The following is a 14,538-nucleotide window of genomic DNA, read 5'->3' as shown; positions in this document are numbered from 1 at the left end:
GCTTTTTATTTATTTTTACCTATCTACAACTAGGTGCCCTTCTTCGCAAGGCATTGGTAAACCTCCCTGTCTTTGGGTTGAATCTGGTTTGAAATTCACTGCTCGACGAGGGACCTTACAGAACACTGAACAAAAAAACACTGTATACAAAAGTATGTAGACAGCCCTTCAAATGAATGGGTTGGCTACTTTAGCAACACCTGTTGCTGACAGTGTGGTAAAATCGAGCACACAGCTATGCAATCTCCATAGAAAACATTGGAGTAGACAGAATGGCCTTACTGAAGAGCTCAGTGACTTTCAACGTAGCGCCTTAATAGGATGCCAGCTTTCCAACAAGTCAGTTCGTCAAGTTTCTGCCCTGTTAGAGCTGCCTCGTTCAACTGTAAGTGCTGTTGTTTTGAAGTGGAAACGTCTAGGAGCAACAACGGATCAGCACAAAGTGTTAGGCCACACAACCCCACAACGGGACCGCCACAGTGCTGAAGTGCGATGCGGACCTATAAAACATCTGTCCTTGGTTTCAACACTTACCACTGAGTTCCAAACTGCCTCGGAAGCAACGTCAGCCCAAGAACATGTTGTCGGGAGCTTCATGAAATGGGTTTCCACGCGCGAGCAGCCGAACACAAGCCTAAATTCACCATGTGCAATGCCAAGTGTCGGCTGGACTCATTATTGATGAACTGGCAGGTTAAGACCCTCTCACGGTCTCTGCTGCTCTGGGATCTTATTGGATCATCACCGTGGTTAGTAAACACACCACTAACACAATACCCAGACAACAGACACATTTACAGTTTATATAGGTATGTATACATTATTACTTGTATTGCTACATTATAACTGGTTATTTTTTTGTATTATCAGATGTATCCGTCAGGTGGATGGCTACCTAAAACTGCAAATTTTAGGGTAGCCTGTTATCGTCCCCAGCCCAAGGTGCTCTTCTGTAATGAAAATGCTGTTAAATCAGCTTCTTGATATGCCACAACTGTCAGGTGGATGGATTATCTTGGCAAAGGAGAAATGCTCACTAACAGGGATGTAAATAAATTCGTGCACAAAATGAGTATGGAACATTTCTGTGATCTTTTATTTCAGCTCATGAAACATGGGACCAACATTTTACATGTTGCGTTTATCCACTAAATTACAAAAATAATATGGACACCTGCTCGTCAAAAATCTCATTCTAAAATCATGGGCATTAATATGGAGTTGGTCCACCTTTGCTGCTATAACAGCCTCCAATCTTCTTGGAAGGCTTTCCACTAAACGTTGGAAATTTGCTGCGGGGACTTGCTTCCATTCAGCCACAAGAGCATTAGTGAGGTCGGGCACTGATTTTGGTGATTAGGCCATGCTCGCAGTCGGCGTTCCAATTCATCCCAAAGGTGTTCGATGGGGTTCTATACTTGAGTAAAAGTATAGAAACCTTAATAGAAAGTTAATCAAGTAAAAGTGAAAGTCACCCAGAAAAATAGTACTTCACTAAAAGTCTAAAAGTATTTGGTTTTAAATATACTTGAGTAAATGTAATTGCTAAAATATTCTTAAGTGTCAAAAGTTTAAATAATTTCACATTCCTTATATTACGCAAAGCAGACGGCACCATTTTCTTGTTTTTAAAATTAACGGATAGCCAGGGACACACTCCAACACTCAGACATGATTTACAAATGATTTATTCCTGTTTAGTGAGTCCGCCAGACCATAGGCAGTAGAGATGACCAGGCATGTTGTCTTGATAAGTGCGTGAATTGGACCATTTTTCTGTCCTGCTAACCATACAAAATGTAATGAGTACTTTGGCTTGTCAGGGAAAATGTATGGAGTAAAAAGTACAATATTTAGTAATGTGTTGAAGCAAAAGTAAAAGTAGTCTAAAATATAAGTACTAAAGTAAAGTACAGATACCCCCCAAAACGACTTAAGTAGTGCTTTAAAGTAAAAAAAAGTATTTAAAGTACTTTAAAGTAAAGTACTTTACACAACTGGGGCTCTGTGCAGGTCAGTCAAGTTCTTCCACACTGATCTCGACAAACCATTTCTGTGTGGACCTCACTTTGTTTAAAGGGGCATTGTCATGCTGAAATAGGAAAGTGCCTACCCCAAACTGTTGTCACAAGTTGGAAGCACAGAATTGTCTAGAATGTATTTGTATGCTGTAGCGTTGAGATTTCCCTTCACTGGAACTAAGGGGCCTAGCCCAAACCATAAAAAACAGCCCCATGAAAAACAGCCCCAGACCTCCTCCACCAAACCTTACTGTTGGCACTGCATTCAGGCAGGTAGCATTCTCCTGGCATCCGGCAGACCCAGATTCATCTGTCGGACTGCCAGACGTTGAAGCGTGATTCATCATTCCAGAGAACGCCTTTCCACTGCTCCAGAGTCCAATAGCGGCGAGCTTTACACCACTCCAGCCGACACTTGGCATTGCACATGGTGAATTTAGGCTTGTGTTCGGCTGCTCGGCCGTGGAAACCCATTTCATGAAGCTCCCGACAAACAGTTCTTGGGCTGACGTTGCTTCCAGAGGCAGTTTGGAACTCAGTGGTAAGTGTTGAAACCAAGGACAGATGTTTTATAGGCGCTACGCACTTCAGCACTTGGCGGTCCCGTTYTGTGGGTTTGTGTGGCCTAACACTTTGTGSCTGATCCGTTGTTGCTCCTAGACGTTTCCACTTCACAACAACAGCACTTACAGTTGAACGAGGCAGCTCTAACAGGGCAGAAAYTTGACGAACTGACTTGTTGGAAAGCTGGCATCCTATTAAGGCGCTACGTTGAAAGTCACTGAGCTCTTCAGTAAGGCCATTCTACTKCCAATGTTWRTCTATGGAGATTGCATAGCTGTGTGCTCGATTTTACACACCTGTCAGCAACAGGTGTTGCTAAAGTAGCCAACTCCATTCATTTGAAGGGCTGTCTACATACTTTTGTATACAGTGTTTTTTTGTTCAGTGTATCTGTAAGGTCCCTCAGTCGAGCAGTGAATTTCAAACACAGATTCAACCACAAAGACRAGGGAGGTTTACCAATGCCTTGCGAAGAAGGGCACCTAGTTGTAGATAGGTAAAAATAAATAAAAAGCAGACATTGGATATCCCTTTGAGCATCGTGAAGTTATTACTTACACTTGGATGGTGAATCAATACACCCAGTCACAAAGACACAGGCGTCCTTCCTAACTCAGTTGCCGGAGAGGAAGAAAACTGCTCAGGGATTTCCCCATGAGGCCAATGGTGACTTTAAAACAGTTACAGAGTTTAATGGCTGTGATAGGAGAAAACTGAGGATGAATCAACAAAATTGTCGTTACTCCACAATATAATAGAATAGAAGGATGCCTGTACAGAAAAAATATATAAAAAATTATGCATCCTGTTTGCAATAATCCACTAAAGTAAAACTGCAAAAAATATGGCAAAGAATTTCACTTTATATCCTGGATGCAAAGCGTTATGTTTGTGTCATATCCAATACAACACATCACTGAGTATGACTCTTCATATTTTCAAGCATGGTGGTGGCTGCATCATGTTATGGGTATGCTTGTCATCGGCAAGGACCATGGAGAAATCCTAGAGGAAAACCTGGTTCAGTCTGCTTTCTAAAAGACACTGGGGAACACCTGTACCTTTCAGCAGGACAATAACATAAAACACAAGGCCAAATATACACTAGAGTCACTCACCAAGACAACATGGATTGTTCCTGAGTGGCTGATTAAACAGGATCATCATTACACAGGTGCACCTTGTACTGGGGACAATAAAAGGCCACTCTAAAATGTGCMGTTTTATCACACAACACAATGCCACAGATGTCTCAAGTTTTGAGGGAGCATGCAATGGCATGCTGACTGCAGGAATGTCCAACAGAGTTTTTGCCAGAGAATTTTATGTTTATTTCTCTACCATAAACTGCCTCCAACATCATTTTAGAAAATTTGTCAGTACATCCAACCAGCCTCACAACCACAGACCACGTGTAACCATGCCAGCCCAAGGCCTCCATATCTGTCTTTTTCACCTGCGGGATCAGCTGAGGAGGGAGAGGGAGGGTGCTGAGGAGAATTTCTATCTGTAATAAAGCCCTTTTGTGTGGAAAAACTCCTTCTGATTGGCTGGGCCAGACTCCCCAGTGGGTGGGCGTGGCTGCCAAGTGGGTGGACATATTCCTTCCCAGGCCCATCCATGGCTGCGCCCCTGCCCAGTCATGTGAAATCCATAGATTAGGGCCTAATGAATTTATCTCAATTATGACTGATTTCCTTCTATGAGCTGTAACTCARTAAAATCTTTGAAATTGTTGCATGTTGCGTTTATATTTGTTTTATATTTTCAGTATAATAATGTGCAAATATTTTCCAATCCAGGTGTGCAAAGYGCTTAGAGACTTACCCAGAAAACCCCACAGCTGTAATCGTTGCCAAAGGTGATACTAACAGGGGTGTGGAAACTTATGTAAATTAGATATTTCAGTATTTCATTTTCAATAAATGTGCAAAAAAACTAAAACAGTTTTTCACTTTGTCATTATGGAGAATTGTGTGTAGATGTGTGAGAAAATCATATATTTMATCTATTTTGAATTCAGGTTGTAACTCAACAAAATGTGGAATGCGACAAGGGGTATGAACAAAGTACTTTTTGAAGGCACTGTACTTTGGAACAGATGCTTTTGGAGAGGCATTGGTCATTGGTGTGACTAACAGATTCTTAGTGCCAAATTTAATTAGAGACGATGATTATTTCTGCTCATTATTAGCACATAACCATGCAGAACAACGCTGTGGCCTGTCTGTGGAACGAGCTCTGACAGCTTGACAGCACGTCATCACACTTCAGCATTCTGGACACTGGCACCCGGCATCCATCTTGGCTCAATTAGAGCCGCTGAGGCGCCTGTGTTTATCATCCCCCATCACTCAGTGGGGCTTCTGTCGATACGATTCAATGTGATGTGTTGCTTAGTATATTTTGCGCAGGTTTGTGTTTATTGGGATTATTAATCTAGTTTTAGAGTTTTACTAGCTGATTTTCAACATAACCTTACATAACCTTATGTGAGGTGGACAGGGGGGAGCTGCTRGTGGTGGCTATTTAGCAGCCTGATGGTCTTGCGGTAGATGCTTTTGGCCAGTCTGACAGTTTTTGCCATGAGGCTCCTATACTGCCCGTTTCTGAGTGATGGAATCAGGGGGGAACAGGCCGTGGCTCGGGTGGCTGAGGTCCTTGATGACATTCTTGGCCTTCCTGCGACACCTGGTGTTGTAGGTGTCCTGGAGGGCAGGCAATGTGTGTGTGCGGGCACACGTGTGTGAGAGAGACAGGCGGTATTTATCACAGTAGTGAATCCAGCCTCTCATTTTCGTGCAACACAGCGTCATCCCCTTAGATGGAGGAAGAGCAATACTTTGCCTAAAGAGTACTGACAGAGATAAAGAGCTATTAAGAGAGTGGGAGTTTGTGAAAGGAGAGAGAGAAAGAGAAAGAGTCAGAGGAGAGAAAGTTTATTCATACTTGTTTTTTGATCCAATCAAAGCATGGGACCTGGGGCCTTATTTATCAATATTGCGTAGAAACWACTCAAAAATACTACTTATGAATGGAATTTAGAATGTTTGTACACATAGAAWCAGTGTGATTTAGCAAACATTCCTACGAGCGTCATACACACACCGGTAAGAGATTGATAAATATCAATTGTTATCAGCCTCAGCGCTAGTGCATTTCAAAACGCCCCTAATTAACCATATATGGCCAAAATCAAAKACTTTTCCGAGACTGAAATAGAGGTGCTAGTGTCAGAGATTGAGTACAACCAAGATGTTTTATTTGGCTCACTCAGTTGTGGCTGGACCAGTAAAAACAAAAACATAGCTACAAAGAGAGGACCATTAGAACAATTCAAGTTTCTTTAGCAAAGTAAATATACTTCAAATGAGTAGGCAACACTCACCAATAAGTAGTGGTGCAACGGATCACAAAATTCACAGTTCGGATCACGGTTTTGAGTCACGGATCGGATCATTTTTCGGATCAGGAAAAAAAAGGGAGACAAATATAACTTCGCTTTCCATTTATTACTTAAAGAACACTTAAAGCAAGGAACATTTCAATGTTTAAATAAAATCTTAAAATAAAATATTCAATACTCAATTGTTAAATTAAAGTGCAATATGAGGCATGATACCTTCTTCCTTTGAACAATAGTGAATGTAAAAATAGCTTGTGTCTTCATCATCAATACAAAGTAATAAAAGAAAGCAGCAARGCAGACCTGAGCTTATAAMTTATTTTTCAAAAAGATGATGTCTACATTGTCTGGGGAGAGGGAAGACCTCTTTACAGTCACTATGTCCCCTGCCGTGGAGAACMCCCTCACAAAAGCTCCTTCATGGCCAAATTATTTTGTGGAGGAGATGCCTCTGAGTCTGCTTCTGTCGGCTCTGTGGCTTGACCCTGCAGAACAAATGATTTGATCTATTAAACTAACTAACTAATTCGTTATTTTCATATTTCATAGAACTATAATTGTGGCAATAACATTTAATAAAAGCCATTATTATTCCAATCAAAAATTTAGATTATAATAGCAATAGCATAGACTTAGATTAGACTGCAGTATATTTATTATTTAAGTAATTCACTTTTATTTATTTTCTTACCTCTTCAGTGGCCTCAAAGTCARTGGTGAGATCACTGTATGTCCTCCGGTGTAGGGCAGGGTCTAGGTGAGACAGGGACTTGAACAGACAGGGACTTGAACAGACAGGGACTTGAACAGACAGGGACTTGAACAGACAGGGACTTGAACTTCCCGATCCTCCCAAGGAAGCGGTTCCCCTTTGGATGCTAAATTGATCACACGTGCAAAGCGAGCTATCTGTGGCCACAGTCCAGCTTCTATCACTGCATTTACCTGGCATTATCTGTGGTGATTGGGATATTGCTATTGGGCCTTTCTAGCTTCCACTCTGCTACTGCTCTGAGCAGTACCTGCGCCAGATTTGTGCCTGTGTGACTCTCATAGAGGGGGCGTGTCTGTAGCATCGGACTACGTATCTCCCACTCCTCTGTGGTGTAGTGAGCAGTCACAGTCACGTAGCTTTCTGTTGCCCTGGAGGTCCACTCCTCTGTGGTGTAGTGAGCAGTCACAGTCACGTAGCTTTCTGTTGCCCTGGAGGTCCACTCCTCTGTGGTGTAGTGAGCAGTCACAGTAACGTAGCTTTCCGTTGCCCTGGAGGTCCACTCCTCTGTGGTGTAGTGAGCAGTCACAGTAACGTAGCTTTCTGTTGCCCTGGAGGTCCACTCCTCTGTGGTGTAGTGAGCAGTCACAGTAACGTAGCTTTCCGTTGCCCTGGAGGTCCACCCGTATGTGGTGAGGGAAATAAGACATCCGTCCTCAACAGCTCCCGCCTGGAGGTATATAGGCCAAAACTGCTGTTCTGCAGAATGAACGAGTAGTGCGTACCACCTGGCCACCACATTCAGCAGCATCTTTTGTGCATCACATAACTATCACATTAAGAGTGGAAGCCTTTTTTGCTCACATAGGGTGGGTGCCGTCTATTGCTGTTTGTATTTGGGAACCCATTGATGGTATCATTGCAAAGTAACCGCTGGACTTCAACCTGTTGTGAGATGGTGTATGGAAATTGTATGTTACTGTTAATTAGCTGATGATTGCATCTAGAACATTGGCTGTGAGATGCTGATCAGCATTAAAGTAGGTCTTAAATCCTCACAAAAAAAAGATTGGTTTTGGGAAACTATATACAGTATGATGAGCCAATCTGTATTTGCTGCAGAAAAAGTCCCACCTCTCTCCAAAAACACACTCTGTGAAATGCAGCTTGAGCCAAATCTCCCAACAGAGCAAGGTCAGCCATCTCTCATTCCATTTCACTTTCACGCTCGCCTCTAATTTAACAAATTACTGTACTTTATATGGATTATTATCTTAACAAATGCACTGGTGTGATAAAATTATATTGCATGTCAAAGCAAGATATGTTGCATGAATTCACAATGGAAATACAAAGAAATCGAAAATGATTACTTCTGTACTTCTTCTCCCCATTCTATGCTTGAGAAGCAGTTCCCTTATTCCACCACTTGGCACTGTCGCACGCATGGTCATGGCTATGCGTACATTTATGCGCACTCTCAAGCAAATGTTCAAATTGATAAATGTCCCACTTTACATGGAAATGATCCCACACATGGTTTACTCACAGATAAATGACTACACATGATTGATAAATTAGGCCACAGGGCTCTAAAGTGCAACCATTTTGGTTGCATATGCTCGTAAATATTTTGCTGTGCTACCTGGAATTTTAATGTGCGAGCACCAGTGTACCTAGAAAAACAATCACCCAGATAATAATTGTTGTAATGATTAGGCTTCGATTTATCCTTATTTCCGAGTGCCCATCTGAAGAAACTACACTTCCGCTAGACTTCCCGAGTTTACACACAGGTGTTCGGAGCACGCTAGATAGCTAATTAGCACAGGTGGTCGCCTCTTGTCTTCCGTCTGTTTTCCGTCAATAAGCGCTGTAACTACTTTCCGAAGGCACTGTATTAGTTTCTAGGGCACAACATGTGCTTCAGTATAGCTARAATACATATAGGCCCAATAAAGGCTATATCTCAATCGATTACATTTTTTTCTGATGCTCCTAAATTTTATGTTATGCTCCTAACTTGTATAAGTTGTGAGCACCAGTGCTATGTAAAATGCTGATTTAGAGGCCTACATGGGACTGACTGCACTATGCAGTAATGTCTCCATTTGGATTACGGTTACCTAGTGAACAGACATGACGCAGTTTGACACACTGATCACATTGACATGATCAGAAACCATCAATTGTCTCTGTTTATCTTTGCAGTGGCACACCTGCATCTCTTTGTATCTCATGGTGTNCTGTGTATCTCATGGTGTCTGTGTCACTGAGGCTGTGTATCTCATGGTGTCTGTGTCACTGAGGTTGTGTATCTCATGGTGTCTGTGTCACTGAGAGTTCCTCGTAGAGTGTGAGTGTCTCTAAGAGTGTGTCACTGGCTGTGTAGTACACCCCACCTTTGGTCTAGCTCTATGTCGAAGCTGGAGCTACCTGATAAGTGTGTCACTGACCCCGTATTTAAGGATCAGAGGAGGGACGGATGAGAGGTGAGAGGGATGGCAGTACCTGACATGAGAGCGGAGGAGGGGTAAGAGCTTAAAATGACTCCTGCTGAGATTACGGGGGGGTGGGGGGGGGGGTGTAAGAGGGGGGGAGGGGTGGGAGGGTGGGGAGTGAATGGGACAGGATGAGGGGGAAGGAAAGGAGAGGAGTGGAAGTGTTTGATAGCTCCAAACCATTTTTGGCCCTATGAATGGCATATTTATCAAAAGGTCAGTAGTGCAGTCAAATGGGAACACTAACCTTAACCCCTGGGTGAGCCTGTTACACCATGGCAATTGTATTGAATTAATGGAATTGAACCATCGGCATAGAGTGCTCTAAACAAATCTGTCACTGGTTATATTGAGCCAACACACATCAGCAAGCACAGCGACACACCACTACAAACTGCCCCCTACCATCTGCCCCCCTACACACAACAACAACACACACACACACACACACACACACACACACACACACACACACACAACACCACACACACACACACACACACACACACACACACACACACACACACTTTCAAGGTTACCATGCTAGCTGCTGTCCACCGACCACCCCAGGTGAGCGCAGGTGCACTTATATAGATGCCCGTCACACAGAGTGGCTTGAGTCCACACACACACACATACACACACACACACACACTTATGTATTCCCCACCCCCTTCACACATAAATTCTTCCACCATCCTCTTTATCACTTCCTGTGTAGTCTCCCTCATGAAATTATTGTACAGTGTATTTCCCTGTGTACAGTCGTGGCCAAAGGTTTTGAGAATGACACAAATATACATTTCCACAAAGTTTACTGCTTCAGTGTCTTTAGATATTTTTGTCAGATGTTACTATGGAATACTGAAGTATAATTACACGCATTTCATAAGTGTCAAGGCTTTTATTGACAATTACATGAAGTTGATGCAAAGAGTCAATATTTGCAGTGTTGACCCTTCTTTTTTCAAGACCTCTGCAATCCGCCCTGGCATGCTGTCAATTAACTTCTGGGCACATCCTGACTGATGGCAGCCCATTCTTGCATAATCAATGCTGAGTTTGTCAGAATTTGTGGGTTTTTGTTTGTCACCCGCCTCTTGAGGATTGACCACAAGTTCTCAATGGGATTAGGTCTGGGGATTTCCTGGCATGAACCCAAAATATCGATGTTTTGTTCCCCGAGCCACTTAGTTATCACTTTTGCCTTATGGCAAGTGCTCCATCATGCTGGAAAAGGCATTGTTCGTCACCAAACTGTTCTGGATGGTTGGGAGAAGTTGCTGCCTCGGAGGGAGTGTGTTGGGTAGGCCGGGATGGTGTTTTATTTCTCGGCTGTGTTTTAGGCAAATTGTGAGTGAGCCACCCCTTGGCCTGAGAAAGCAACCCACACATGAATGGTCTCAGGAATGCTTATACTGTTGGCATAAGTGACACAGGGACTGATGGTAGGCTCACCTTTGTCTCTTCTCCGGACAAGCTTTTTTTCCTGCGATGCCCAACTTAATCTGAAAGGGGATTCATCAGAGAAAATGACTTTAACCTCCAGTCCTCAGCATACATACCTGTAACTTTTGCAGAATATGCAGTTCTTGTTCTGATGTTTTCCCTGGAGGAGAAGTGGCTTCTTTGCTGCCTTCTTGAACACCCAAGCCATCTCCAAAAGTCTTCGCCTCACTAGTGATGAGATGCACTCAACCTGCCTGGCTGCATTCCCTGAGGCAATGCGCTGTCCTGGTGGTCGCCCAATCCACAGCTGAATCAACTTTAGGAAGACGGTCCTGGCGCTTTGCTGGACTTTCTTGTGCCGCACTGAAGCCTTCTTCACAACAAATTTGGAACCCGCTCTCCTTGAAGTTTTGATGATCCGATAAATGGTTGATTTAGGTGCAATCTTTACTGGCCAATATCCTTGCCTGTGAAGCCTTTTTGTGTGCAAAGCAATTGATGACAGCAGTGTTTTCCTTGCAGGTAACACGGTTGAAGAGGAAAAACAATGATCCAAGCACCACCCTCCTTTTGAAGTCTTCCAGTCTGTTTATTCGATTCTGCAATCAGCACTGACAGAGTGATCTCCAGCCTTGTCCTCGTCAACACTCACACTGTGTTAACGAGAGGATATGACCATGATGTCAGCTGGTCTTTTGTGCAGGCTGAAATTAAGTGGAAATTGCTTTTGGGAATTCAGGTTAATTTGCATGGGCAAAGAGGGACTTTTGCAATTAATTGCAATTCCATCTGAAATCACTCTTCATAACATCTGGAGTATATGCAAATTGTCATCATAACAAACTGAGGCGCACGACTTTGTGAAAATTTAATATTTGTGTCATTCTCAAAACTTTTGGCCACAACTGTACAGTCCTGATGTAGACCAACTGTCTATCACTTTCAGCACCACTGAAACACAGTCTGAGCCCGAGGAGGATAGAGGAATGTGTTGGGGAGCTAAGACATACAGACAGACGATCACTCTGATTATATCGGACAGCGCTTCACACTCTAGACATTCTCGCACTGAATAACAAACGGGACTCTCATGGTTTTAATGCCTTCATCCTGGTACATATGGATGTATACTAAACTCTCTACGGCAGACAATGAGAGGTTGGTGCTAGGGATGGATTATTAAGAATAGCCCTTGTGTATCACGTGTCAATATCTGTGTATGTCTCACACAGACAAGTAGAAACAATCAAAATACACTGACTGTGGTCTGAAAGCGGGAACGGTATAAGCTTAGTTGACACAGTGAATACAGTGAGCCATTGTATTTGACTGGGATTGAGGTGAAATGAAGAAAAGGTGGAGAAGAGATGAAGAAGAGGTTGGAAAGATCAGATTGAGGTGAGATTTACTAAACATCCTCCAGGGGAGCTGTCTTCCGTGAGAAGTAGTCTACTGCCTTCCTGTTGTGGCAGTTAGATGGATATGTACAGTAACTGTTAGGAGAGAAGCAGACTGATAACAGGCAGCCTTACTGTTGTGGCAGTTAGATGGATATGTACAGTAACAGTTAAGTGAAGCAGACTGATAACAGTGCAGCCTTACTGTTGTGGCAGTTAGATGGATATGTACAATAACAAGTTAAGAGAAGCAGACTGATAACAGTGCAGCCTTACTGTTGTGGCAGTTTAGATGGATATGTTACAGTAACAGTTAAGAGAAGCAGACTGATAACCAGTGCAGCCTTACTGTTGTGGCAGTTAGATGGATATGTACAGTAACAGTTAAGAGAAGCAGACTGATAACAGTGCAGCCTTACTGTTGTGGCAGTTAAGATGGATATGTTACAGTAACCAGTTAAGAGAAGCAGACTGATAACAGTGCAGCCTTACTGTTGTGGCAGTTAGATGGAATATGTACAGTAACAGTTAACGTTGAAGCAGACTGATAACAGTGCAGCCTTACTGTTGTGGCAGTTAGATGGATATGTACAGTAACAGTTAAGAGAAGCAGACTGATAAACAGTGCAGCCTTACTGTTGTGGCAGTTAGATGGATATGTACAGTACAGTTAAGAGAAGCAGACTGATAACAGTGCAGCCTTACTGTTGTGGCAGTTTAGATGGATATGTACAGTAACAGTTAAGAGAAGCAGACTGATAAACAGTGCAGCCTACTGTTGTGGCAGTTAGATGGATATGTACAGTAACTGTTAGGAGAGAAGGCAGAACTGATAACAGTGCAGCCTTACTGTTGTGGCAGTTAGATGGATATGTACAGTAACAGTTAAGAGAGAAGCAGACTGATAACAGTGCAGCCTTACTGTTGTGGGCAGTTAGATGGATATGTACAGTAACAGTTAAGAGAGAAGCAGACTTGATAACAGTGCAGCCTTACTGTTGTGGCAGTTAGATGGATATGTACAGTTAACTGTTTAGGAGAGAAGCAGACTGATAACAGTGCAGCTCTTACTGCTTGTGGCAGTTACGATGGAATGTCACAGTAACTGTTAGGAGAGAAGCAGACTGATAACCGTGCAGCCTTACTGGTTGTGGCAGTTAGATGGATATGTAGCAGTAACAGTTTAGAGAAGCAGACTGATAACGAGTGGCATGCCTTACTGTTGTTGGCAGTTTAGATGGATATGTACAGTACAGTTAAGAGAAGCAGACCTGATACACAGTGCAGCCTTACTGTTGTGGCGTTAGAATGGATATGTACAGTACAGTTAAGAGAAGACAGACTGATAACAGTGCAGCCCCTTACTGTTGTGTAAGCCAGTTAGATGGATATGTACAGTAAAGTTAAGAGAAGCAGACTGAATAACAGTGCAGCCTTACTTGTTGTGGCAGTTAGATGGATATGTACAGTACAGTTTAAGAGAAGCAAGACTGGATAACCAGTGCCAGCCTACTGTTGTGGCAGTTAGATGGATATGTACAGTAACAGTTAAGAGAACAGACTGATAAAGTGCAGCCTAGTGGAGAAGGACAAAGAACAAAACACGACACAAGCACAGCTACGGTTTGGTGTGTGTGTGTGGTGTTATAATTTGTACAAGAGAACAGGATGCTGCACGTAGGCACACTGCACACGAAGAGCGGGAACTTTGTAGCCTCACACAAACCCCCCCCTGTGTCCCTTTGCCAGGGGAAGCGTTTGGCAGGCGCAACCACTGCCCGCATTTGGCTGTGACACCTCATCTCCTCCATCCCTCCATCCTCTCCTCCCTTACTCCTGCTCAGTCTCCCCCGTTCACAAGGCCAGCTGCACGCACACACACACGCATACACAAGTTGGTGACACTTCATTGTGGGGGTTAAAACAAAGGCTAAATCGCTTTCACCCAGAGCAGTGTCCTCAAACAACTGTAAAACTGGAGTGATGCTGTGATTGATGGGGAGCTGAAAACCCTTGATCCAGTCACCTTTAGCTACAGGGCAAACACAATACTCAGTCTGCAATCAGACGCATCTACACATACAACAACACACACACACACACACACACACACACACACACACACCACACACACACACAACACACACACACCACACACACACAACACACACACACACACACACACACACACACACACACACACACACACACACACACACACACACACAACACCACACACAGCACACATTTACTTCTCTCTCTGTTTAATTCCTCTGTGAACCTTCAGTGATAATGTCATTGCCAAGTTTCCCTTTGTCAGAGGGATCAATATCTGATCATTGTCCTTGAATCTAACACTCCCACACACTCCCACCAGAACGTCTGACTATCTGAATCAGATATATGCCATAGGGAACATTTAGGATTAAGCTGTAGGAAGCAACAACAAGCCTACACACGCATGCACGCAGACAGGTCACCCGTGATA

Source organism: Salvelinus sp. IW2-2015, linkage group LG1 (assembly GCF_002910315.2).
Source record: "Salvelinus sp. IW2-2015 linkage group LG1, ASM291031v2, whole genome shotgun sequence".
NCBI lineage: Eukaryota > Metazoa > Chordata > Actinopteri > Salmoniformes > Salmonidae > Salvelinus > Salvelinus sp. IW2-2015.
Note: the sequence above shows the minus strand (reverse complement) of the source record.